The sequence below is a fragment of the Macaca mulatta genome, chromosome 6, assembly GCF_049350105.2.
Source record: "Macaca mulatta isolate MMU2019108-1 chromosome 6, T2T-MMU8v2.0, whole genome shotgun sequence".
NCBI classification, from domain to species: domain Eukaryota; kingdom Metazoa; phylum Chordata; class Mammalia; order Primates; family Cercopithecidae; genus Macaca; species Macaca mulatta.
In genome coordinates, this window is record NC_133411.1 from 186,680,204 (window position 1) to 186,707,158 (window position 26,955).

The following is a 26,955-nucleotide window of genomic DNA, read 5'->3' on the forward strand; positions in this document are numbered from 1 at the left end:
GTTTTCAAATGTGGGTTAAGTGTGGACACCTACAGAGCAATCAAATTCAACCACATACAACGTATTTCCACCAAAGGCAGGCTCCCAAAAGAAACTCAGTCCAGAACTGGGTTAATTTTATTTTCATATGACCTTAAGCCAACCACCTTGACTTGTTTTTTGCAAAGGCCTTCAGGAGCAAACAAAAACCTTTGTCCATGGTGGGTTCAATGGGGACGTCCTGGAGCCTCTGCTGTCCCACAGCCACATTTGTCTCTCCCCACCTCGTAATGCATGAGTCACCCTCCATCCTCCTAGGAAGGCAAGTGCTCCCCCTGCCACTCACAGCCTAGGGCAAGCCCTTTGGTTACCTTTTCATGATGCTGTGTTTCCTGAGCACAGAACACGGAAACCAGGAGGAGGCTGCATGATAGAGGCTGAGCCTCTACATGACCTTGACATTATGTATTTTGGACACTCAAGAGTTACACCACATGAATTCAAAAAGACACGCAGCAACTGAATGTGCACAACTTCACCCTATCCTCAGAGAATGCAGTTGCTCCCAGGGACCACAGAATGTGACCATCATGCTCCATCTGGAACAAGCATTTCTCCCATCACAGCCTAGGTCCTCATTCATGAGAGGAAGCTCAGCTCCAGCTGCCTGTCTATGGGAAGGCCAGCGAGGCAGTAGCATATTCCTCATCATCTGGGTGACTCATCAGTGTGAGAGTGGCTCCGCAATACGTACCCTCCGGTGGAACTCCCGACGATTTCTGTAATGACAGAAAATAAATTGCTATGAGCATCAGACCCTTCTGTGTCCTGTGTGCACAGGACTTTTCTTCACTTAGTGACATTAGAAAACAAGATGGAAACCGGTGTTCAAAGGAACCCAAAAGAAGAACAGAAGAAATCGACTCATACTAAAGACACACATTTTTCTCGGAGGATGTTTCCTCTCAAGTCTATGTCGGTTGGCAAGTAACTGATTTTGCTCCAAAGAGAGAACAAAATTGGTAAGGCAAAGGCTCACTGCCACACAATGTGTGACTGATGCTGTCATTTCCTCCCAGTCTTAAATCAAGCCTCAGCGGGGACAGACTCTCACTTATAATTCTCCGCAAGGACGTTGTGTAACTAAGATATGTATTGTCAGATTCTCATATCTTAAGTGACCGGCAGCACCTTGATGGTGTTGCTCATGAACAATTCGGTAACATTGCTTGAGGCAGGTGTGGGAGGAGGGCAGCAGGCACAGGAGAGGAGCAGGGAAGAAAGGGAATCAGGGCCCTTGGCTTTCTAGCTCCAGGCCCCCTCATAAACATGAAATATCCAATCTCAAACAGGGCCCTTCCTCCAGTTCAGGCTGTGTGTCCCTGGCAGCCTCTTAGGGCTTCTCCTTCCTAATCTGACCTGAGCTAACTTGCCCTCTTATTGATCCCTGCCAAAGTCATTTCCTCCTCAGAATCCACATGTGCTGCTGCTCTGTATGTCATCCCTTCTAGAAGATTTTGTACTGAAGAAGCAACTTTTCTTAAAGTAGGAGATTTAATTCTAGCCAAAAGATTTCATTAACTTTTTGTTATAAGGCAATTAAACCAAAATTTGAAAATACTCAATCATCCTACCATTTAACGATGACCCCTACTTAGCATCTGGTGTTTGTCCTTCCACTCTTCCTTTTCAACACGATGTGTGTGCACCATGGAGCGCACTGCTCCTCATGCTCACACTGACTCCAGCACGGGGACAGCCCGACATGTGGACAAAAGTGCTTGAACCTCGTTTCTGGCAGGAAGTTCAAACCAGAGCGGCTCTCCAGAAAATGAGGCAAGAAAGTGCCATCTTTGTCAACACTAGAATTTTTCCTCAGCATAGGGGTGATCCCAGAATAGGTACTGTTTGTCACTGTGGCTTTGTCCACCTGTATTTAGAGAAAAACAAAACACGGTAAGGGTCAGACCATGCTGTGTCCTGTGTGCACAGGTTTTTCTTTTCTCTGTCTCTCTTTGCTGGAATCTCGCTCTGCCACCCAGGCTGGAGTACGATGTCATGATCTTGACTCACTGCAACATCTGCCTCTTGGGCTCAAGCGATCCTGCTCCCGCTGCCTCCCCAGTAGCTGAGATCACAGTAGCCGGTCAGCACGCCCGGCTAATTTTTGTATTTTTAGTAGAGGTGGGGTTTCACCACACAAATCTTTTCTTTACTTGGTGACGTTGAAAAAGCATGTGGGAGGCAGCGGTTGAGGCAACGGTCCCAAAATAAAGCCTGGAAGACCTTTCTGGAAAGGCACAGGGTTTTTATGCAAGACTTCCAAGACTGTTTTGATTGTATAGTCACAATGTTATAAGAAGAAAGCTTTTCCCCTAAAAAAATTCTTTCTGCCATACAGTTAGTAACCGAAGGTGTCATCTAAGAATGCCATCTGAGATCATTTCTTACCGGGTAATGAACCCTCACGTTTTCTCACCAAAAAATTCTGTAAGTCATCTATAATGTACATGATAAGATTTTTATATCTCAATTCAAATCAAATAAAAAAGAACCAAGAGCAACAACATTTCCGTCTTAGAAACATAAAGAAGACCTTACCATGTAAATGCCTGGGACATCCTCAGATGAAGGCTCCAGCACCAGGTCCTCATCCTGATCTAGGAAACACAGAGTAACTGTCAGCATGTTGGTTCCACAGAAGGAATCCCTTAGGCAGCCTTGGGTGCTGGGGACAGGGGGATGGCGTGTGTAAAGGAGGTGGGTTAAGGGCAGAAACTTGCCTGCCACTGGGACACCCTCCTTGGTGATGAGGGAAGGCAAATTAGACCATCAGTAAAGCCACAGAAGTCAGGGCCTGGTTCTCTGGCTAAGCCACCTCACCACTGTGAAACAGGCAGTGTTCACACAGGGCAGCACACAGATGCACTGCTGATTCCATGACAGTGTCCCATCACCCCCTTGTGCATTTTGAGGCCCGGTAAATTTCCTTTTGTTGTTGAAATGTTATAATGTCATTTATCTTTCCTGGATCTACATATGCTCCTCCTGCACTTATCCATTTTATTGGCTTTAAAATCAATATTGTGGCCAAAATACATCATATTTATTATTATAATAATCAAGTACACACTTCAGGGACATCAGTGCCATTCACAATCCTGTGCAGTAAACTAAACGTAATCCAAACCCGGATGTCTTACTTTCCACCTTAGGAAACTAGAGAAAAAGGTGCAGTGTAATGTAAACAAGGCAACCCCCTTCCCCCAAATATAACAATATTTGCAGAAATCAATATAATAGAAATAATAAAATAAACAAAGAAGCTCAACAAAACCAAAAGCTGCCTCTTAGAAAAGATCAACAGAATTGGTAAACCTCCAGCCAGGCTAATCACAAAGAAAAGATAGAAGACACGATGTACAAATAATATGAACAGAAGAGGAATTATCCCTGCTGATCCCATGAACATTAAGAAAATAACAACAGAATACTTTCAACCAATCTATGCCTGCAATTTTTAAGTGCAGCAGTGAAAGTGTATTAAAAAGTTTTAGAGTAGGAATGACAGGAAGCACAGTACCCTTGGAAGAGAACCAAGTAGGCAACTGGTGAGATTCAAGTGTCTATGCCCACAAATTTCCTAGCTTAGATGAAATGGACAAATGCCTTCAAAAAGAGAAACTACCATAACCACCCAAAGGAGAGATAGACAATCTGAGTAGGCCTCGGTTGTTATAGAATTTGATCAGTAAGTAATAACTTTAAAAAAAATGCCCACATAATTGTACTGGTGAATTCTACCTAACACAACGGAAAACATAGTCTTACCAGTAAATGATCAAAATTCTACATATTTACCCAGCTAAATTTAAAAATCATGTTCATCTTAAAATCTGCACAAGAATGTAGGCAGCTTTATTCATAATTGCCCACACTGGAAGCAGCTGAGATGGTCTTCAGGAGGTGACAGAACCAGCTAACACTGTTTGATGACACCAATGGGCTATTGTTCATTGCTAAGAATTACTAAGCTGTTAAGCTTCAAAACGATACAAAAGATCTTACATGTATATTGCTATGTAAAATGAGTTAGTCAGAAGTAGTAGTCAGTAGTAGTCTATGATTCCAAAATTCTGGAAAAGGAAACCTATAGAGGCAGTAAAATAATCTATGGTTGTCAGGAATCCTCAGAAAAGGAGAGGAATTAGTAGGTGCAGCTCAGGTCATGTTTAGGGTGTGAAATTATTCCGTCAGGGTGACAAAGGACATTGTGAGTTTGTCAAAACCCAGACTGGACGACACGGAGTGAACCTTGATGCTAACCCTGGACTTCTGTTCATAAGAATGTGTCACTATTGGCTCAGCCATTGATGCTAACCCTGGACTTTTGTGCATAAGAATGTGTCACTATTGGCTCAGTCATTGTTACAAGCGTTATCACACTCACATAAGATGGGATCACAAAAAAAAAACTGAGGAAGGTGGGTATACGGAAATTTTCGATACCACTTCCTCCATTTTTAGGTTATTTCCATACAGTTTGAAGTGATGTCCATCACTTTGCAAACCTGGCAACACTGTCTCAGGAAAAGATCCTTTTTAGTTAATATTTAGCAATCAGCAAAATGTCTACAATTTGCACTGAGATGTTATTTACTATTAAAAGTAAACCCAAACCTGGAATGGAAATACACCTTTACTCCTGTAGTTGTAGCACTAATGATTGACTTAACACATTTAAATACGCACATGTGGAATAAAGAATATAGTATCACAATTTTACAATTGTCTGAAATATGAGACACTGAAGAATCTAGAAATCATATCATGAATGAACTGAACAACTGAATTTCCACGATACCTTCCGTTGATGCAACTCTAGGGTGTACACGGTTGTGATGCCAGTGATGGAGAATTCGCTTCTTATGCCTGTGGTGGTGTCTGACGGGGGATTTCCTGGGCACCTCAGGATCCACTACTTCATCCTGGATGGAACACGCTGGAAAATGAATTAAAATAAAGACAGCTGTTGATATCTTGCTGCAGAAGATCAGATAAATGAGTCATTATGTATTCACAGCTTACATGTTTGATCCCATTGTTCGTCATCTGCAGAGCAAAGCCCCCTGAATCCGAGTCTGGCTTCAGAAAGGACTTACACTGTGGGTTGCACTTACAACTGTGCAGGCAAATGCCTGTATTGAGATGAGACATTACAGAAAGGTAGTAGATTGGAGTGACCAAGAGCGTAGGGTCTGGTGCATAGGATCTGAGCTCGAGGACTTTTGAGAAGCTGCTAGAACCTGAGGAAGTTCTATAGACCCCTCTGGGCCTCCGATCCCTAGTCTGAATGTGGAAATGTTGATAATGGCCTACGTTATGTTAAAAGAGTAAAAATAGTTAAACAGACCACTTAAAGCCTTAAGACGGGTGCTTCCTAAGTGCCATAAAGTGTTCAATTATTTCATGTCTGGAAGAAGAACCCAGGCCTTGGTAGTGGTTAATAGAGAAGGAATTGGGGACTCCAGGGCAGTGGAGGGTAAAATTCTCTTCATTTTTGACATGGGTCCCATGCTTTAGAACTCATGAAAATTTCTGTCCGAATTTCCCGTGGTGCCCACATCAGTCCAGAGAGATGAGCAGAGCAGGGGCTGCCACTCAGAGTTGACGGTTCAGGGAAGTGAAATGAAGAGATTTGAGCGGCCTGCCCAGATTCACAGCACTGACCAATGATAGATCTGGGACAAGAATTCGGTTGATTTTCCGGGGACAGAGATCCCTGAACACCTGAGGCCTCTAAATCATGGCCTGGACCCTGAACCTGGAGCTCATTCCACTCCCTTTCTCAATCCTCCTGCATCAAGGGCTCTTCAGGAAGGTCGAGGTATTGGAAGAGGTGCTGAGTCCAGAAAAAAGCTCAAATCATTAAACAAAACATAACTCCTGTCTCTAGGTTTTAACTCCTGGGCTAAAATATGGCACTTTCCTGCAAACGAAGCCTCTCTGAGGAACAAATGCAAATGTCTGGTCATCCTACCCAGCACCCTGTATTGTCAGCTCTCTGGCAGTGAGCAGCCCTCCATGACCAACTGACCACACCAAGGGACCACGTTCTGCTTGGCCCCCAGGGTAGTTCGGAACTTAGGACATTCCAGACTAACTACCACTCGATGGCTGTGCCAAGAATAAAATTCCCTTCAACTGAACCATCCTGAACAAGCAGTTAATGGGAATGAACTGAAAATGTGGCACCCCAGTTGGGTTTTCAGTGGTTTCTTCTGTATCTGGTCTATGAAATAGTGTAGGAAAAAAAAAAAAAAAAAAAAAAAGGCCAGGCATGGTGGCTCACGCTTGTAATCCCATCATTTGGGAGGCCAAGGCAGGTGGATCAGGCGTTGAGGCGTTCAGGAGTTCAAGACCTGCCTCGCCAACATGGTGAAACCCTATCTCTACTAAAAATACAAAAATTAGCCTGACACGGTGGCTGGTGCCTGCAGTCCCAGCTACTCTGGAGGCTGAGGCAGGAGGTGGCTGAGTCCAGAGAAGAGCTCAGATCATTCAAACAGAAACCTCTGGCCCCTGGCCTTGCTTTGTGGTGAGCATGTGACCAGTGACCACCCCAAGGGACCAGGGGTCGGCTTGGCCCCCAAGCTGGCTCAGGACTCAGGACGTTCCGAGCCAACTGCCACTTAACGGCTGTGCCAGAAAAAACTTTCCTTCAACTGACCAACCTTGCACGAGCAGTTAATGGAAGTTAACTGAAAACGTGGCCACTGGGGCTGGTGCATCAGTGGTTTGATGAACTAAGTCTGTGACCCACCCATCTTGCTGACAGCTGACCTGAGCAGCTACCTGAGAGTGGGCAGCGCCTCGACGAAGGGCACTGAATGGCCTGGAAGCCACCCTGGTGAGCAGGCCCTCGAGGTTAATGAGACACAGGTAAGGTGCGCCCCAGGCCATGAGCAGGTGCTGTGAGCAGGAAAGCGAGTTCCCTCACCTGCTCACAGGAGACAACCCAGATAGACCGAAAGCCAAGAGCACAAAACCACGTGACAGCTGAGACCAATGTCGGCTTTTTAGACCTTGAAGGCAAGCGTGTTGGTGTTACAGTGATAGAATTAGAACCTGGGGGAAGGTAACGGAGCTGATGAAAATTTGAAGGAGGTGGAGGTTGCAGTGAGCCGAGACTGTGCCACTGCACTCCAGCCTGGGCGACAGAGGGCGACCCCGTCTCCAAAAACAAATGAACAAACAAAAAAAAAAGAAAGAAAGAAAAGTGAGAGTTCTCATCCCAGCCAAATAGAAAGATACAACTTTTCCAGGAAAAAAGAAACAGAAGGCGATGATGTGGGACCTGTAAATTACACATAAAGAGACACGGTACAAGTCGAACTTCTGAGGCATCAGTCTGAGAAGTTTTAAAAAGAAATACATTTCAGAATGAAAAATGGTTACCTCTTGTATTCTCATTGAGAACAAATTCATATCTTAAGAACAGCTTTTCAACCAAAATTCTAGTTTGATATTAGCGTTATGTTTAATACTGTAGCTAATTTTAATAAGACCTTATAAACAAATCTATCCCAGCTTTGATTGGGATTAGAAATTATGAGGTTACAAAACATGTTTCATAAGCCTTTTATCACCGCATAACGTTTTCTATTTTATAACTGTTTACATTCATTCAGTTGTATTTCTTTTAAAATTTTCTTTAAAACAATCCCCAAAACCTTTAAACTAGGCAAAATTGTTTCAAATCATGAAATAACTCATTATTGTTTTAGCAGTCTCTGCATTTAGCCTGCTGTAATATTTGGTTTCAGCTTTGGATGTCTCTATTCAGAAGACTGGCCTGTAATCTCCCTCTCATGGGCTGTCTCATACCGCACTTGGTATCAAGATTCTCCGGATCTGGTGAAGGCAGTGTTGCTGTGTTCCTTCTGGATCTATTCTAGTGAAAAGCCTGCATAAAATTGGCATGGGAAATGGGACATTTTTCTAAATAGAGGAAAATGTTTAAGGCAAAAATCTTGATAGAAAAATCAAGAATACAAATTGAGTCGTAAAACTCTAAAATTTGTACATCTATAGACAAGCTGGAGTTGGGGAAACAAAAAAAAATCAGGGAGACATTTTAAGTACAAGTGGCTGATCTGAAGAAACTGCAGTGAGAAGAGGGAAATGAGCACATCTTGAGAACAGCAGCAAAGGTCGCCTCCCATCGTGATCACTGGTCTCCTGGCTCTGCACAGTGTGAAACGGCAGTTCACAGAGTGGCAGCTGGGACGGAGCCAGGACCTTCATCATGAGATGACAGCGGGTGCACTCAGGGTGCTACGGCCGTAGACAAGGGCTCCATCTTCAGACGACCTCCGTGGCAGGTCACCGTAGAATGTTTAAACGAACACGTGCCACACTGTGGGGTCCAGCTGCTTCTATCTAGACCAACGTCTTTTGGTTGCAAATTCTACATTCTTTTTAAAAGCCAGCATTTCTCATGAGGAAAATGCTCTCTGCCACGCAGTCTGTCCCTGAAGCTGTCACCTATGGGTGCCATCTTGAATCAGGGCTTAGTTGGTAATGGACTCTTACTTACATTTGCCCACCAAGAAATTCTGCAATTCATCTATAATTGCCATGGTGAGATTTGCATATCATAATGCAAGTAAAATGGAAACAAACCAAGAGAAATAAAATTCTCCTCTCAAAGAAAGAAAGAAAGAAGACTTTACCTGGCAAAGAGCTAGGATCATTTCTGGAAACATCTCACTGGCCACCGTCGCTAGGAAACATAGAGTCACTGTCAGCCATGGGAGCTGCTGAAGGACCTCTGGCAGTCTTGGGTGCTGGGCACACAGGGCTGGCGTGTGTGGAGGAGGTGGGTGAGAGCACGAGCCAAGCTGCTGCTGGGCCACCCTTCCTGGTGGTGAAGGAGGCAGAGGAGACCATCAGGAGAGCCCTGGGAGACACAGCCTTGGGTCTCTGGCTAAGCCACCCTCATCACGGTGAAGTAGGCAGTGTTCACACAGGCAGCACACAAATGCACGACATCACTCCAGGACAGGGTCTCCTCACAGAAAGAAGCCCGGTAAATATCCTCTTTTTCATAAAAATGTTACTATGTCATTTAACCTTCCTAAAAATACCTATGCTCCTACTGGAGTTATTTTAATGGACTTTAAAATATGGTGAGCTATACACAATATTTACTATTTTAATCCTTAATTTCACAATCCAGGAGCAGACAGGACCACAACAGCAGACAGAGAGGGGAGCCCAGGCACTTCCCCCTGACTCTGAATCAGAATCCACACAGGAACCTGGAAATGTGTGGGGCTCAGCAGACTGCAGAGGGTGAGCAGGAAGCCTTTTCACACTTGTGGTCTATCTCAGCGCTCGGCTGTGTGCATCAGAACATCACTGGGGCCCTAAGATGGGCTGCCCGGGGCTGAGCTCTGGGATGGGAAGGAACAAGGAGGACACGACCTCTGCTCTCACAGTGACCAGCCATGGTCAGAATCCTTCCCCCCATGGGTGAAGAACACAGACTTTGGAACTGATGATTCCAAGCCTATCTCAGAAAAACAAGCAAAGTGATGTCTTATGGGTCACAAGGGAGATTTGCAAGGAACACCTGGCCTCTGGGGCAGCCCCTCCCTTTGCTTAGCTCATCCCGCACTGGAACTGGCTCCCCTCCCACTTCTGCTGCAACTAGTGTGAAGCGGCTGCCCTGGCCAGGAGCTGTGAGGCTCCCTCCAGTTAAATAGGATTCTGGGATAGATCAACCTCGGCCAACACACACCAGCCCCATGCACACAACTCCACCCCACATAGAGAGAACGCGGCGGCTCCCAGGGACTGCAGAATGTGCCCGTCTCTCCTTACCTGGAGCAACCACTTCACCACCACAGCCCAGGTCCTCAGTCACAACAGGAAGCTCCACTCCGGCTGCCTGTCTACAGGAAAGCCAGCGAGACGGTGACACATTCCTCATCACCTGGATTCTTCATTCACACGGGAGGGATTCCCCCATACATACCACTCTCCTGCTCTCTCCAGGCCTCCTGTAATCACAGAAAACATATTGCTGTGAGCGCCAGACCAGGCTGTGTGCTGTGTGCACAGGCCTTTTCTTCACTTGGTGACATTAGAAAACCAGATGGGAAGCAGTGCTCAAGTCCAAGGAACCCAAAAGAACAGGACAAACCGACTCATGCTACAGACACAGTTTCCTTGGAGTATGTTTCCTCCAAGTCCATGTGGCTTGGCAACCTAAGTAATTTTGTTCCAAGGAGAGAATCAAGCTGCTAAGGGAAAAGCTCACTGCCACACAGTGTGTGGCTGATGCTGTCATTTTATCCTGCTATTTAAAATCAAGCCTCACTGGGGAACAGGCTCTCACTCAGAATTCCCCTGACCAAGGACAACTGTATAGGTCGTCTATAATACATACTGTCAGATTCTCATCTCTTAGGCTCATTCAGAAAGATAAAGCTAGGAAAGCAACCGTATTCCTCAAATGCAGGGGGTCTGACCTTCACTTTCCATGGGGCCTCCTTTTTCTTCTCCCTGAGGTGTTCCTCCATTGGGTCCTCGGTGGAATCTAGGAAGACAAAGTATGACCATCAGCAGGTGCAAGGGAGGAGCAGGAAGAACAGCTTTCTAGCCCCAGGTCGCCTCAGCAAGTGAACTAGCCCATCTTGAACAGGGCACAGCACCCAGGGCAGGCTGGGCGTCCCTGCAGCCTCTCAGGGCTCCTGCCTCCTGATCGGACCCAAGCTCACTTGCCCTCCCTTCCTGCGTCCTTCCAAGGTCATTTCCTTCCTAGAATTCACCTTCTGTGTGTATCTGTCATTCTAGAATATTTTATACTTGGTAAAAAGAAACCTTTGTCTAGGAAGAATATTTCATTCTAGCCAAAATATTCTATATATTCACTAATCTTTTGTTTTAAAGACAATAAAACAAAGCTTTGAAAATAGTAAGTTATTCTTTCTTTTAAAGATAACTCCTACTTAACAACTGCTATCTGTCCTGGCACTCAGCCTTCTCAATGCAATGTGTGTGTGTGGGTCAGGAGTCCGTTGCTGCTCACACGCACAGGGGCTCTGACGCTGGGACAGTCCATCATGGGACAGCAGGTGGGGGTGCGGACCCTCCCCAACCCAGCCGTGCGGGGAGATGGGTGGTAGGCTAACACCCAAGTTGTTCCTTGAGACCATATTCGGTGCTGGGTCTTCACTGTGTTTACTCCTCAACTAAAGCATTTATTTTTCCTCTTTATTATTATTTTTTTGATAGACGGTCTCTGTCACCCAAGCTGGACGGTAGTAACTTGATCTCTGCTCACTGGAACCTGCGCCTTCTGGGCTCAAGTGATCCTCCCCACTCAACCTCTGAGGTAGCTGGGACTATAGGTGCACCACCACACACAGCTGATTATTTTTAGTAGATATGGGTTTTTGCCACGTTGCCTAGGCTGACCTCCACCTCCTGGACTCAAGCCATCCTCTTGCCTCAGCCTCCTGAAGTGCTAGGTTTATAGCCGTGAGCCACCCACCTGGCCAACTGGAGCATTTCTGAGGCTTGTGATGATCCTGTTATTAAACACAATAGAGCATGTCCCTGATTATTCTCTGCTTTTGACCACGAATTGAGAAATGACCCCACCACTGCTGCCGAAAGCCTGTGAACTCTCTATGTGTTTCACATTAATGATCACACCAAAGTCCATTGGAAAATGTAACTATTCCTACCCTGGGTTAGGGAACCTTTGAGACCTCCCTACACCGACAGTGTTTGGGGCCTGTCTAGGCGCTCATCCTTCCACACACAGACAGATGCCGGAATTCCCTGGCATGACAAGTTATACCAGGGCTGGCTGGTGAGTGCACAACAGTAGCCCATTACATCAACCATCCATCCATTCCTGAGTTCACATTCGCCTCTTCCATTTAGGAGATCGAGAGCCTGGGAAATTCATCTCTGCACCGTCTCTATCTGAGGATGAGGATATAAAATTTACCTTCAGGTACAGCTGTGTGAGAGGATGAATGCGTTAATTTATGTGAAGTGTGCAGTGGTGATACAATTTTTTAGGAAAAGTGCTCCTTGGGTTGTGCTCTGCACAGGGGAACATGCTTTCTGGGGAAACGCCCACACACTCCCAAGATGTTCCCAATCGCTCCACACAACTCTCTCCTCCGTACCTCCCCACCCTGAGGCACACCACACTGTTCCATCTACATGACAATCCTGCCTCCCCGGACTCGAGTGGACGGTCACAGTTCTTTACTGGACTCAGCGTTTTTAACACCAAACTGTCCAAACCTCATTTCTGTCAGGGAGCTCAAAATCAAAGTGGCTCTCCAGCAAAAGCAGACTAGGAAGTGCCACCTTTTGCAACCCTGAAGATCTTTCCTTAGAAAAGAGTGCTTCCAGAATACACACCTTTTTCTTTGGCGCGTTTGTCAGCCTGCATTTAGAGAAAGAAACTGTGAGCTTCAGACCATCCTGCGTCCTGTGTGCACAGGTCTTTTCTTCACTTGGTGACATTAGAAAACCAGATGGGAAACAGTGTTCAAAGGAGCACAGAAGAACAGGACAAACCGACTCATGCTGAAGTTTCTCCTGGAGGATGTTTCCTCTCAAGGTCATGTTGCTTGGCAATTAAGTGATTTTGCCCCAAGGAGAAAAGCTACTAAGGGAAAAGCTCACTGCCACTCAGGGCGTGGCTGATGCTGTCATTTTCTCTTGCTGCCTTAAATCAAGCCTCAGTGGGGGACGGACTCACTCAGAATTCCCCCCACCAAGGACACTCCCCACTTAAGTCACCTATGATACATACGATCATATGTTGTTTTAATTCAGTAAGATAAAGCTAAGAAAGTAACTTTCAGATGAAACCAGGTAGCTTGACCTTCAAATGCCATGGGCAGTCTCATCTGAGCTCATTGGTGAGGCCTTCCAGGGGATCCTCAGTGGGAACCAGGAGGACACAGAGTGGCTGTCAGCACCTTGGCGGCATTGCTCATCAACGATTCGAGCCACTGGTTGATGTGGCTGTGGATGGAGGGCAGCAGGTGCAGGAGAGGAGCAGAACGATTCGAGCCACTGGTTGACGTGGCTGTGGATGGAGGGCAGCAGGTGCAGGAGGGGAGCAGAACGATTCGAGCCACTGGTTGACGTGGCTGTGGATGGAGGGCAGCAGGTGCAGGAGGGGAGCAGAACGATTCGAGCCACTGGTTGACGTGGCTGTGGATGGAGGGCAGCAGGTGCAGGAGGGGAGCAGAACGATTCGAGCCACTGGTTGACGTGGCTGTGGATGGAGGGCAGCAGGTGCAAGAGGGGAGCAGAACGATTCGAGCCACTGGTTGACGTGGCTGTGGATGGAGGGCAGCAGGTGCAGGAGAAGAGCAGAACGATTCGAGCCACTGGTTGACGTGGCTGTGGATGGAGGGCAGCAGGTGCAGGAGGGGAGCAGAACGATTCGAGCCACTGGTTGACGTGGCTGTGGATGGAGGGCAGCAGGTGCAGGAGGGGAGCAGAACGATTCGAGCCACTGGTTGACGTGGCTGTGGATGGAGGGCAGCAGGTGCAGGAGGGGAGCAGAACGATTCGAGCCACTGGTTGACGTGGCTGTGGATGGAGGGCAGCAGGTGCAGGAGGGGAGCAGAACGATTCGAGCCACTGGTTGACGTGGCTGTGGATGGAGGGCAGCAGGTGCAGGAGGGGAGCAGAACGATTCGAGCCACTGGTTGACGTGGCTGTGGATGGAGGGCAGCAGGTGCAGGAGGGGAGCAGGGAGGAAAGGCTTTCTACCTCCAGGTCACCTCATCAACGTGAAACAGCTCATCTTGAACAGGGCACACCACCCAGGCCAGGCTGTGTCCCTGCAGCTTCTCAGGACTCCTGCTTCCTACTCTGACCCCAGCTCACTTGCCCTCCCTTCCTGAGTCCTTCCAACATTATTTCCTCCCTGGAATCCACCTGTGCTGCTGCTGTGACTATCATCCCTCCTAGAGGTTTTCTACTTGACAAGCAACTTTAAAGAGAAGATTGAATTCTAACCAAAATATTATATTTATTCACTAACCCTTTGTTTTTAGGACAATAAAACAAAGCTTTGAAAATACTCAGTTTTTTTCCCATTTAAAGATAACCCTTATTTAGCACATGCTATCTGTCCTTCCGTTCTCTTTTCCATACAACCTGTGCGCGTCTCCATGGAGTCCATTGCTGCTCACACTCGCACTGGCTCCGACACTGGGACAGCGCGTCATGGGGGCAGCACGTGGGGCACTGATCCTCTCTAGCCCAATGTTAGAGATTCCAGCAGGGAAGAGGGGCACCAGGCTAACACTCAGGTTGTGTTTTCAGATCATACTGGGCGCTGTCTCTTGGGTGTGTGTGTCACTAAGCTGGAGCATTTCTAAGGCTTGTGGTCCTCATGATTTTTGTTTTGGTTTGGTTGGCTTTTTTGTGACAGGGTCTCACTCTGTCACCCAGATGGGATGCAGTGGCAGAATCGTGACTCACTGCAGCCTCAACCTGCAAGGCTAAAGCAATCCTTCCACCTCAGCCTCCTGAGAAACTGGGACTACAGGAGCACGTCACCACGCCCGGCTAATTTTTGTATTTTGTGTAGAGATGTGGTTTTACTATGTTGCCCAGGCTGATCTTAAACTCTTGGGCTCAAGTGATCCTCCTGCCTCAACCTCCCAAAGTGCTGGGATTACAGGCATGAGCCTCCCCATTGGGTCCAATCATATCTTTAAATACAATAGGACATATCCCTAATTATTCTCCCCTTTTGAACAGCAGCTGAGAAATGACACCACCACTGCAGCCAAAAGCCTGTGACTCCCCTATGTGTGTTTCACATGAAGGACCACCCCAAAGTCCACTGTGTTGCTACCCTGCCTTTCGCCATCACTGAGGACATCTTATAGTGCTGGGCAGTGTTGGGATCTCTCTAGGCTGTCGTGCCTCCACATGCACACACAGATGCTGGAACTCCCTGGTGTGGTGGCAGGTTATACCAGGACCACGTGAGGACTGTGGAACAGCAGCCCATCACGTCACCCTTTCACCCCTTCCTGAGTTCACATTTGTCCTTTCCATTCAGGAAATTGAGAGCTTGGGAAATTCATCTCTCTACCGTCTCCAATCTGAGGACAGGGGATGTTAAACTAACCTTCCGGTACGGCTGTGGTGAAGGATGAAGTGTTGACTGATGTGGGGATGGAATGTTGTTTCTAGAACATTGATCCTTGGGTCGTGCTTTGCACAGGGGAACATGCTTCCTAGAGAAATGCACACACACTCCCAAAGGCATTCACCATCACTCCACACGGACTCTCTTCTCCAAACCTCTCCACCCTGATGCACCCTATTCCTATTTAAATGACATCACTGCTTCTGGAAACTACAGTGGATGGCCACAGTTGTTGACTCAACTCTTCATTTGTTTTTTTTTTTACACCAAACTGACCAAACCTCATTTCTAGGAAGAAGCTCAATCCAGGGTGGGTCTCCAGCAAATGCGGGGAGAAAAGTGTCACCTTTCTCAACCCTAAGATTGTTCCTTAGCAAAGCGATGACCTCAGAGTACACACAGCTTGCCCGAATCGCTGAGTCCCTCTGCAGAGAGAAAGGAAAACACAGTGAGCGTCAGACCATGCTGTGTCCTGTGTGCACAGGTCTTTTCTTCACTTGGTGACATTAGAAAACCAATTAGGAAGTAGTGCTCGAGGCAACTGCCCTCAAATAAAGCCTAGAAGACTCTTGTGGAAAGGCACAAGGGTTTTGTGTAAGATTTTAAAAATGATTTTGGGTGCCAAGTCTCCACTATTTTCAAGAACACATTTCTCCTGAGATACACTGACATACACATTTATTACACTGACATACTTAACTGTTATCATTTCTGGGAAGCCGGATTTGATATAAATTTATTTTGAAAAACAAGGTTTATGAAATTTTGTAATAAAATTAATAAATACATTGTTAAGTTTCTATACACATCAAATGTGAACATCTGTTGTCACGGTTTTAAATGTCAAAGAAAAGCCTTTGAAAATTAATGTAGTGATAATACACATGTCCTGTGTTTGCTATTAAAGACCAAGAACAATGCTCAGATTGATCCCTTAAGTAATTAAATTGTGAACTGTGCAATACAGTTTAGTGTGTCTTCATAAACTAAAGTCAGAGCTGCAGAAAATACCTAAGAATTAAAACTTAAACCATAAATACTGCTGGTATATCTCAGCACAGCTAACTAGGACATTTAGCAGAAGCACGCACACACAATAAAAACCCCACAATTTTGTTTCAACCGAAGAATAAAGTAAAATGGCAACATACACAGTATTAATACTTCCTTGAAAAATATTTCATTTAAGTCCTAATCTTTCTTAGGTCAACTGATTAATAATTAGAGTTCTTTTTAATAGACATTGCACACATAACACATACATAGCCACACAGACAACCAGAAAAAGGTGTATTATTTATAAGATTTACATTTGCTAATTTCGAATTGGATTATTGGCCTCTGGGTGAGGTCCTTTTAAGGACGGGTCTAGGAAAACACTTTTCAGGGTCTAATAAACAAGCATAGCTGGAAGATAAAGACAGATTTTGGGAGGTCCTTATTCAACTTTAATTCCAGGGGTTCCATAAAGAAAACAGAGTTTTTCCCAAAATGGGATTTGTGGCACCTTTTCATTTTTCCCAGGAAGTCCCAGGCCACCAGAAGCTATTCTAGGATTTTTTTATGCATGCACCAGGAGTGGCAAGACAGAGTGGAAAAAAGTAACTTTGACTAAGCAAAAAACCTTTTTCAGGAAAGCAAGATTTACGAAGACAAAAACATAAAGGCGTTGCGAATATGCTTATAGCTTGGATATGCATTTTAAATAAGCTGAGCGCTCTTTTTTATTAAGGGTGAGGAGCTCCTGGGTCCTCTCGCTGCAGCCTACCTGTGGGGTGTGCCTGGTCGGACGCATTAATGGCAGTGCGAGTGAGGCCTGGGGGCAGATCTTTCTAGGCGGCAGCAGAGCCCTTGTGGTGGCCCAGGCTGTGTCCTGTGAACCCCTGTGCTGAGACAATGAGGATGGCTGGGAACACCTGAGCTGGCCCCAGTGAAGACGGCTATGGATACCCGAGCTGTGCTGCATGGGGATGGCTATGTACATCAATGTTCGGCCAAGTGACAGCTTTGAGAAACCCGGCCAGCACCAGTGAAGACCGCTGTGAAAGCATGGGCTGCTCCCGGTTAAGACAGCTTTGCAGACCTGGTCTGGGTCCAGTGAGATCGAATGTGAACATCTGGCCTGAGCCAAGGAGGGTAGCTGTGAATACCTGTGCCAGGACGAATGAGGATGGCTGTGAACACCTGCGGCCGAAGAGGACAGCCTGGAATAACCGGGATGGGCCCAGAACGCATGGCTGTGAACACCTGGGCTGACCCCAGTGTGGACAGCTACAAACACCTGGTGTGCGCTCAGGAGGACGGTTCTGTTCATTTTGGCTGAGTCGAATGAGGACGGCTGTGAACATCTGCACCGGGCCTAATGAAGACAACAGTGAACAGACGGGCTGTTCCCACTGAGGACATCTGTGAAACCCAGCTCTGGGACCATGGAAACTTCTGGCAACAACTGGGAGAAGGCCTGTGAGGAAAGCTATGAACACCAGGCTTAGGCCAAATGGGGACAGATGTGGACACCTGGGCTGGGCCCAGTGTGGATGGCTATCAATACCTGAGATGGCCTCTAAGAGGGTGGCCGGCACCAGTTGGCACACGTGTGAATGAACTGGGTGGCCTCAATGAGGATGGCTGTGGACATCTGGGCTGGCTGTCATGTGGATGACAGAGAACTCCTTGGCTAGTTTAGATGAGGACCACTGTGAACACTGGTGAGGCCTGGATGAAGACAGCTGGGAAGCCCTGGGCTGGACACAATGAAGAGAGCTATGAACAGGTGGCCTGGGGCCAATGAAAATGGCTCTTAACCCTGGGCTTGATGTCAATGAGGGGAGGCCTGAACTCATGGGAATGGCTTGATAATAATAGCTATAAAAAAAACTGTTGCTGTAAAAACCTGAGTTCATACAAGCGAGGAAGGCTGTGAACCCCTGGGCTGACCTTGACGGGGATGGCTGTGAACACCTGGCCTGGGCCCAGTGAGGACAGCTGTGAAGAGCTAGGCAGGGCCCAGTGAGGTCAGCATGGAGCTCCTGTGTTGGCCCAATGAGGGTGTCTGTGAACACTGGTCTTGGCCCAACGAGGACAAGTACAAACACCTTATCATTGAGAACAGCTGTGAACACCTTGCCTGGGCCCTCTAAGGACAGCTTGCAGCGTTTGGGCTCAGCCCAAAGTCAACAGCTATGAATCCCTGAGCTGGGCCCAGTGAGGGTGGCTATGAAAACCTGGGCTGGGTCTGCGAGGACAGCTGTGGACACCTGGCCGGGGCCCAAAGACAAAGCTGAGAACACTTGGGCTAAGCCAGTAAGGACAGCTGTGGCACTGGGGATGATTGCCATGAAGACGGCTGTCAACACCGTGGCTGGTCGGCTTGAGCACAGCTACGAATGTCCAGGCTGGGCCCAGTGAAGACAGCCAAAAACACCTGTCCTGGTTTCAGTGAGAGCCACTGTGAGCGCCTGAGCCTGCCCCCATGAGGATGCCAGTCAACTGCTGGCTGGGCCCAAAACGAATAGCTCTCGACACCTAAACCCACACCGAGAAAGACGCTGTGAACAACTGGGCTAATCCCACTGAGGATGACTATTAAAACCAGGCCTGGGCCCAAGTGAGTGTGACTTTGGCTGGACCCGGAAAGGATGGCTGCGAACACCTTGGCTTTCTCTGATGGAGACGGCTATGAACCCGTGGCCTGGGCCCAATGAGGAAAGCTGTGAACACCTGCGCTAGCCCCAGTGAGGGAAGCTGGGAAAACCTGGGCTGGGCCCAGTAAAATCAGCAGTGAGCAACCAGGCCGGCCACAGAAGGTCAGCTTTGAACACGGAAACTGCTCATGATGAGGACGGCTGTGAATGCCTGGGCTGGCCCAGGTGAGGAGCGCTACTAACACCTGGGCTCGCCCCTAATGAGAACAGCCATGAATACCCGGTCTTGCTCATGTAATGACTGCGATGAACAACTGGGCTCAGCCAGTAAGGACAGCTGTGAACCCCTGTGCTGAGACTAATGAGGATGGCTGGGAACACCTGAGCTGGCCCCAGTGAGGACGGCTACGGATACCTGAGCTGTGCTGCATGAGGATGGCTATGTACACCAAGGTTCGGCCAAGTGACAGCTTTGAGAAACCCGGCCAGCACCAGTGAAGACCACTGTGAAAGCATGGGCTGCTCCCGGTTGAGATAGCTTTGCAGACCTAGTCTGGGCCCAGTCAGATCGAGTGTGAACATGTGGCCTGAGGCCAAGGAGGATAGCTGTGAACACCTGTGCCAGACCAATGAGAATGTCTGTGAACACCTGGATTGGGCCCAATGAAACCGCTTGGAATAACGAGGATGGGCCCAAAGCACAGGCTATGAATACCTGAGCTGACCCCAGTGTGGAAAGCTATACATACCTGGTGTGGGCTCAGGAGGATAGCCTTGTTCATTCTGGCTGAGCCCAATGAGGCAGCTATGGGCAGCTGCATTTGGCCTAATTAAGACAGCTGGGAACACCTGGGCTGTCCCCATTGAGGACACCTGTCAACACCTGGCCGGGGACCATGGGACTTGCTCGGAACACCTGGATTAAGTCTAGTGAGGAAAACTATGAATACCTGAGCTAGGCCCACGGAGGACAGGTATGGACACATGGGCTGGCTTTAGTGAGTATGGCTGTCAATACGACAGATGGCCTCTATGAGGGTGGCTGGCTCCAATAAGCACGGGTGTGAACAAATTGGCCTCGAGGAGGACGGCTATGGACACCTGTGCTGGCTGTCATGTGGATGACAGAGAACACCTTGGCTGGTTTAGATGAGGACCACTGAGAACAGGCCTGGAAGAAGACAGGGCACAACGAAGACAGCTATGAACAGGTCGTCTGAGGTCAATGAACATGGCTCTCAAACCCTGGGCTTGATGCCATTAAGGAGAAGGGTGAACAGCTGGGCTTGCTTTGCTATTGACTGCTAGGAAAAACTGAGCTCATGCAAATGAGGACCTCCAGTTGTGAGTCACTGTGCCCCGCCCCACTTTGCATTATTAAAACACATGCCAGGCCTGGCGTCGTGGCTCATGCCTGTAATCCTAGCACTTTGGGTGAGGGAAACGAGTGGATCGAGGTCAGGAGTTCAAGACCAGCATGGCCAAGATGCTGAAACCTCATCTCTACTTAAAATACAAATATTACCCGGGTGTAGTGGCAAGTGCCTGTAATCCCAGCTACTTGGGAGGCTGAGGCAGGAGAAGTGCTTGAACTCAGGCGGCAGAGGTTGCATTGAGCCCAGATTGCACCACTGCACTCCAGCCTGGGAGACAGAGCGAGACTCTGTCTCAAAAAACAAAAGAAAAAACAAACAGAAAAACATGCCAATAGGATAAAAAAGGACAAGTACTTAGCTTTAAAATGAGTTGAAATCTCATTTCTGCCACTTCCTATGTAAAAAACAGACAAACAAAAAACTATCCTAATCTCTTTGAGTCTCATGTTCTCTCTCTAGAGAAACACTTGACCAGAATGCTTAACACAGGATGAAATACTAGAGGCTATTTTAATTGGTCCTATGATTCCTTAAAATTCTATAATTGTATGTGCTTTTGATTCTGTCTATAGGAAAATTGGGAATACATAGCCAGCAGATTTTGAAAAAATAATATAGCAAAAGAAACACCAAGAGAAGCAGAGGAAAAAGTTTTAAAACATCAAGACAGGATTATAGAAATGTCATGGAAAAAGAAAAAAGTCTAAAAATAAGTATGGAAGTAAGCAGAAATACTAGCCTAAAGGGAAAACCAAACTGGGAAGTCAAATAATTTCCAAGACTTGCCTAATCTTGCTTTCATAAAACTTATAATCCTATGGCCAAACCTTTACTTTGCCCTAAAGCCTGTAATGGTAAAAATAAGATGTTGGCAACCACTGAAATTGTCAAATTTATTAGGAGAAACTCTTGAACTAACCACATTTCTAACAATAACCTTAAATGAGAGTTAACATATAACTAGATTTGACTGTCTAAGTTAATCTGATTCTGACACATACCTTGATCCCAGAGCTGCACAGATCTCTATCAATCTATGCTGAGGATCAAGAGAAGGGATCTGGAAGCCAGGCGGGCTGATGGTTTAACTGTGGGTCAGCTACTTTGTGAACTATGGGATGAGCCAATTAATCAACCTCTAAACCACAGTTACCTATGTAATAAACAGCAGGTTATAAGAACACAGATGTTGCGATGGCTTTATGGGGTGATACATGCATAGCACATAATAGGGGTTTAGCCCAGAATACAACACTCAACAGATATTAATCTCTTCCATCTATGTTTCCTTAGTTAACATAATTTTTTAAATCTGTAAAATCCCACCTGACTACAGATTCATCAGAACTCCCAGAATCTATTAAAGAAAAAGGTAAAATGCATTTTAAATCAATAATAATTGTATGGAATATTAAAAGCATAAGAAGGCACAGTGATGCATGCCTGTATTCCCAACTACCTGGGAGGCTGAGGCAGGAAGATCACCTGAGGCTCACAGAAGTTTGAGGCCAGCTTGGGAAACAGTAAGACTCCACCTTCACAAAAAAAAATTATGCATACTTGTGTGCAGACTTTAGACCATGTTTTTTTCTCTTTCTCTCTTTCTTTCTTTTTTCTTTCTTTCTTTCTTTTCTTTCTTTCTTTTTTTTAAAAAAAACATAGGACTCATGCTTTGTTATAAAGCATTCCTTTGGGAGAATAACTGGGACCTTATTAGAATTAATATTAATTATACCTATTGGTAGATAATTAATGCAGTAAGAACTCTTACTTCCCTTACTCTGTATTTATTAAATACAAAGAAGAATAACTTTATAAAATTTGGCATCTGCAAGTAAACCGCAGTACACAAGTCATCCTAGCCAAACCCTGTAAGATTGACTAAAAACGGTATTGTTAGCAGAACAGTGTCAAAGAGCATGATTTCTGGACCAGAACATGACGGGCAGTTCAAACAGCGGGTACAGTAGTACTCCTTATCCACTGTATGTGTGGAGAAGACACATTTGACCTGTTCTCTCCTCTCACCTCACAGCAACAATCAGCAACAAAGAAGGCTCCAGTGATCAAACGTGTACAGGGTTTTTCCCACCAACAAACAGGCAATCATTTCTGCAGATGACACAAACTGGGCGTCCTCTCATTCAGTTCTCACACACTGTCTGGAGATGGCATCCGATTCCACAGGTAAAGGGCTCAGTCCCATGAGACTGCCTCCCTACATCAGTCTTAGGTCTGAAACTCCAGACCTTCTGACCAACTGGCTTCAAACTGGGGTTCCTAGGACTCCTTCTTCAGGTTAAATTGAATTGCTGGAGTGGCTCAAAGTACTCAGGGAAACACATTTGCCAGTTCGCTATGAATGACATTACAAAAGATACAGAAGAAGAGATGCATAGTGCAAAGAATGGGGGAAGTGGCATGGAGATTCCATGCCCTCCCAGGACACACCACCCTGTAGAAACCTCCCATGCATTCAGCCATCTGGAAGCTCTCCAAGCCCAGTCACTGTGGGTCTTGATGAAAGCTTCATTACACTGGCATCACTGATTAATCACTGGCCATTGGTGACTGACAACCTTCAGCTCTTCTCTCCTCCCAGAGTCTCCAGAGTGAGACAGAAGATCTCAACCCTCTAATCAATCATGTCTTCAGGATGGTGACCAGTTCCCATCCTGAAGCTATCTAAGGGCTTCCAGCCATCGATTATTAGCATACAAAAAGATGTCACTTCGGAAATCCTAAGGATTTTAAGAATTGTACACCAAGAAATGAGTTAACATCCAGAGATTTTATATTTGCAGGTTTTATATTTGCATACTGGTTCAGTTTTACAGTTCTTATGGCCATTTATTTATTCTACGAGAAAGGGATTGTTGAGTTCCTGGTTCTACAGATAGTTACTTTCTTAGTGACACATATTAATAGGTAATACAGTTCATCCTTGAACAGCAAGGGTTTGAACTGCAGGGGTTCATTTATATGCAGATTTTCTTCTGCCTCTGCAACCCAGGGACAGCAAGACCAACCTCTTCTTCCTTCTCAGCCGAATCAACCTGAAGACGATAAAGATGAAGGCCTTTCTAAGGATCCATTTTTGCTTTATGAAAAGTCAATATATTTTTCCTGCTGATTTTCTTTCTAAAAACAGCTTCGTTTCTCTAGCTTACTTTATTGTAAGAACACAGTATATAATAATGCAGCACAAACAAAATAGGTGTTAATCGACTGTTTAGGTTATCAGGAAGGCTTCCAGTCAATAGTGGGCTATTAGTAGCTAAGTTGGGAAAATCAAAAATTATACTTAGATTTTCAGCTGCACTGGAATCAGAGTCCCCAACCCCCACATTATTCATGGGTCAACTGTAATATTTATTTACTAAATATAGACAATTTATTATAAAAATAAACAATCTATTATAAAAATGAACTAGAAGATCCATATGTATCACAAGTCCAATTTGTTACAATGTGACTATAGAGAAAACATAAATATTATATAGGATTTTAGGGATCATAATGAAGTAAATGAATTCTTTTCAGATAATACTGTTTGAGATTATAAATTAGCTATAACTACCTTCTTAAATAACTCTGAATTCCAAACTAAAAAAGTTAAATTTAAAAATTAATTCACGTATATATATATACACATGCAATTTACACATATTTTTAAACTTGTCTTTCTCCTTCAAAACTACCTTAATCTTACATTTTAATTTTTTTTAATCAAGAGTAGGACCACCAAGAGAAATGAGAAATTCACTATCAGAAGTCTTACCTGGATTGCCTTTTTTTTTTTTTTTTTTTTTTCAGACGGAGTCTTGCTCTGTTGCCCAGGCTGGAGTGGAGTGGCGGGATCTCGGCTCACTGCAAGTTCCGCCTGCCGGGCTCACGCCATTCTCCTGCCTCAGCCTCCGGAGCAGCTGGGACTACCGGCACCCACCAACGCGCCCGGCTAATTATTTTTGTATTTTTAGTAGAGACAGGGTTTCACCGTGTTCGCCAGGATGGTCTCGATCTCCTGACCTCGTGATCCGCCTGCCTCGGCCTCCCAAAGTGCTGGGATTACAGGCGGGAGCCACCGCACCCGGCCTGGATTGCCATTTTTAAGAATCTTCTCTTTATGTTCTAAAATTTGCTGTCGAATTCTATGTATAAACAAGTAATAAATAAAATTGCTATTTCAATACTGAAATAAAACTATTTACCATATTAAATTCTTAATGTTTGCTAAATGTATAATCAAACTGGTTCTTTTTTCCTCGCTGGCTATAATAAAATACATCTTTGCACATCAACATACTTCTGTATCTATTGTCACCTTCAGTGGTCACATATTATTCCATCCTATGGATGCAACTGAAATTTACTCACAAGATCCATTCTATGGGTTCTTTTTAAAATAAGTGCTGTGAAAAACAAAGGGCATTTATCTATTTCCCAAGGGTATTTCAGTATAATGGAATTGAAGGGTAACGGGCATACACATGTTTTAAATGTAGTACTTACCACCATGTTATGTATTTAAAAAGTAATCAGCAACTTAAACTTTAAGCAGCGTATAAAACATCCTCACACATATTGTGGATAGAGAACAGTTTCATTCCTCTTTTAATTTAAATTCTTATACCAGAAACGCAAAGGCTTTTTTTTCTATGTACATAAGTAACTTGTAGATCTGCAAAAAAAGTACTTTGCCCACTTTCAGAGTTTTTGATTATTTGATTTGAAAGAATTCCCTGTAAAACGAAGATGCACTTTTCAAGCCGGCGCAGTGGCTCGCACCTGTAATCCCAGCACTTTGGGATCTCGGCTCACTGCAAGCTCCCCCTCCCGGGTTCACGCCATTCTCCTGCCTCAGCCTCCGGAGTAGCTGGAACTACAGGCGCCCGCCACCACGCCCGGCTATTTTGTTGTTGTTGTTGTTGTTTTAGTAGAGACGGGTTTTGTTGTTGTTGTTGTTGTTGTTGTTGTTTTAGTAGAGACGGGGTTTCACCGTGTTAGCCAGGATGGTCTCAAACTCCTGACCTCCTGATCCGCCCACCTCGGCCTTCCAAAGTGCTGGGATTACAGGCGTGAGCCACCGTGCCCAGCCCTAAAATTTTTAAAAATGTCATTACAATAGTAAAAGACAGTAGGTGTCAAGCAAAACTGTTAAAACCTTGATTTTTTCATTCGGCTTCTGTAAACTTGATAAACGCAGAAAGAGCTCACATTTTGAGAAAAATGTGTCTTCCCATTCAACAACACAGAACCCACCTCCCACTTCCAAGTTTCCCTCTAAGAACCTTCAGTAAGGAACCGATCTACACAGGTGGATACAGATAAAACGGACAGTTTTAGGTGAGAACTTTTCGCTACTAAAAATGACTCACGGTGTTTTTGTTTTTGTTTTGAGATGGAGTCTCCTCTGTCACCCAGGGTGGAGTGCAGTGGCGTGATCTTGGCTCACTGCAAGCTCAGCCTCCCGGGTTCATGCCATTCTCCTACCTCAGCCTCCCGAGTAGCTGGGACCGCAGGTGCCTGCCACCACGCCCGGCTAAGTTTTGTATTTTTAGTAGAGACAGGGTTTCACCGTGTTAGCCGGGATGGTCTCGATCTCCTGACCTCCTGATCCGCCCGCCTCGGCCTCCCAAAGTGCTGGGATTACAGGCTTGAGCCTCCGCGCACGGCTGACTCACGGTATTTTTTGATAGGGGAATGAGTTCTCTCATTAGGCACCTCCTATAATGTATATAACACCATGATTTAAACGTGTAGGTTAAAAATAAAAACACTGTATATGCTTCGCTTTGTGAGTTAAATCACTCACATTCTCCACCAAGTGCTCCGGCCGGGGAATTATGAGGGATGCAGAGCAGCTGAGGCTCCGTTTGGCACCGCCGCTCCGAGGGCGTCCTGCGCCCTCCAAGGCCCGGTCCCAGGGGCTGCGGGGAAGCCGGGCCCGGGGACCCCCTCCCACCCTGGGCCGAGCCCCCGCTCCCTGTGCGGCCTGTCCCAGGCTTCCAGGTCTCCGCTCCCGCGCGCCAGGCGGCGCTCCACCTCCGCGGCATCGCCCGTGACAGCGCCCTGTGGATCCTCCGCAGTTCCGCGTCCCAGATTCGGTGCCCCGAACCCGTGCAGACGTGGTCTGTGGGGCCCAGGCCCGCTGGCCCCTGCGGCTCCCGAAGCCGAAGAACTTCTTCAAGGAGGTGAGTTCTTCTCAGACCCCCAACCACCGGCTCCTGAGCCGCGCAGCTCCCTGTCCCCTTTTCACCGCCCCCCGCCCCACACCCAGCCCCAAACCCCCAATCAACTCCCAATCCCCGACCCAACCCCGGCGATCTAGCCCAGAATCCGCGATCCAGCCCGGTCCACCCTTCAGCAGCGACACTCGCAGCCTCCAAACTCTCAGACCCAGTGAGCCCCGCAAAGCCGTTAGGCGCGCGCCTGCACCGCGTGGGCCCCCCGCCTCCCGGAAGCCGCTCCCAGGCGGCGCCCGCAGACAGGTGGGGCTGCAGCCCGGGGCAGGCGCCGCTGGGCTCGCGGGTTCTCCCGGCTGGCCCGGGCTGCCCCAGGACCACAGTTGGAAAATCGCAGGCGCGCAGCCAGCCCTGCCCGAGGAGAGGGGCCAGTACACTCGCAGCCTCCGACCTCTCAGACCTACTGACCTCTCAGACCCAGTGAGCCTCGCAAAGCCGTTAGGCGCGCGCCTGCACCGCGGGGGCCTCCCGACTCCCGGAAGCCGCTCCCA

General features: G+C 46.6%; 1 long non-coding RNA gene across 2 annotated transcripts; it reads right to left on the reverse strand.

Annotated features, from left to right (window-relative positions):
* Nucleotides 1-102: 102 nt before the first annotated feature.
* On the reverse strand, nt 103-26,930 carry LOC106999049 (uncharacterized). 2 transcript variants are annotated; one of them, XR_013395029.1, is made up of 10 exons: nt 26,873-26,930; nt 15,481-15,624; nt 10,518-10,585; nt 10,022-10,046; nt 9,868-9,938; nt 8,715-8,902; nt 4,844-4,981; nt 2,581-2,639; nt 1,614-1,909; nt 103-758 (listed from the first exon to the last, which is right to left on the reverse strand). It is a non-coding gene; the product is annotated as an uncharacterized LOC106999049 (long non-coding RNA). The 2 variants fall into 2 exon arrangements; XR_013395030.1 differs by lacking the exons at nt 103-758; nt 1,614-1,909; nt 2,581-2,639; ... (4 more) ...; nt 10,518-10,585; nt 15,481-15,624 and adding exons at nt 22,999-23,275; nt 24,001-24,370.
* Between the last annotated feature and the right edge of the window lie 25 nt (nt 26,931-26,955).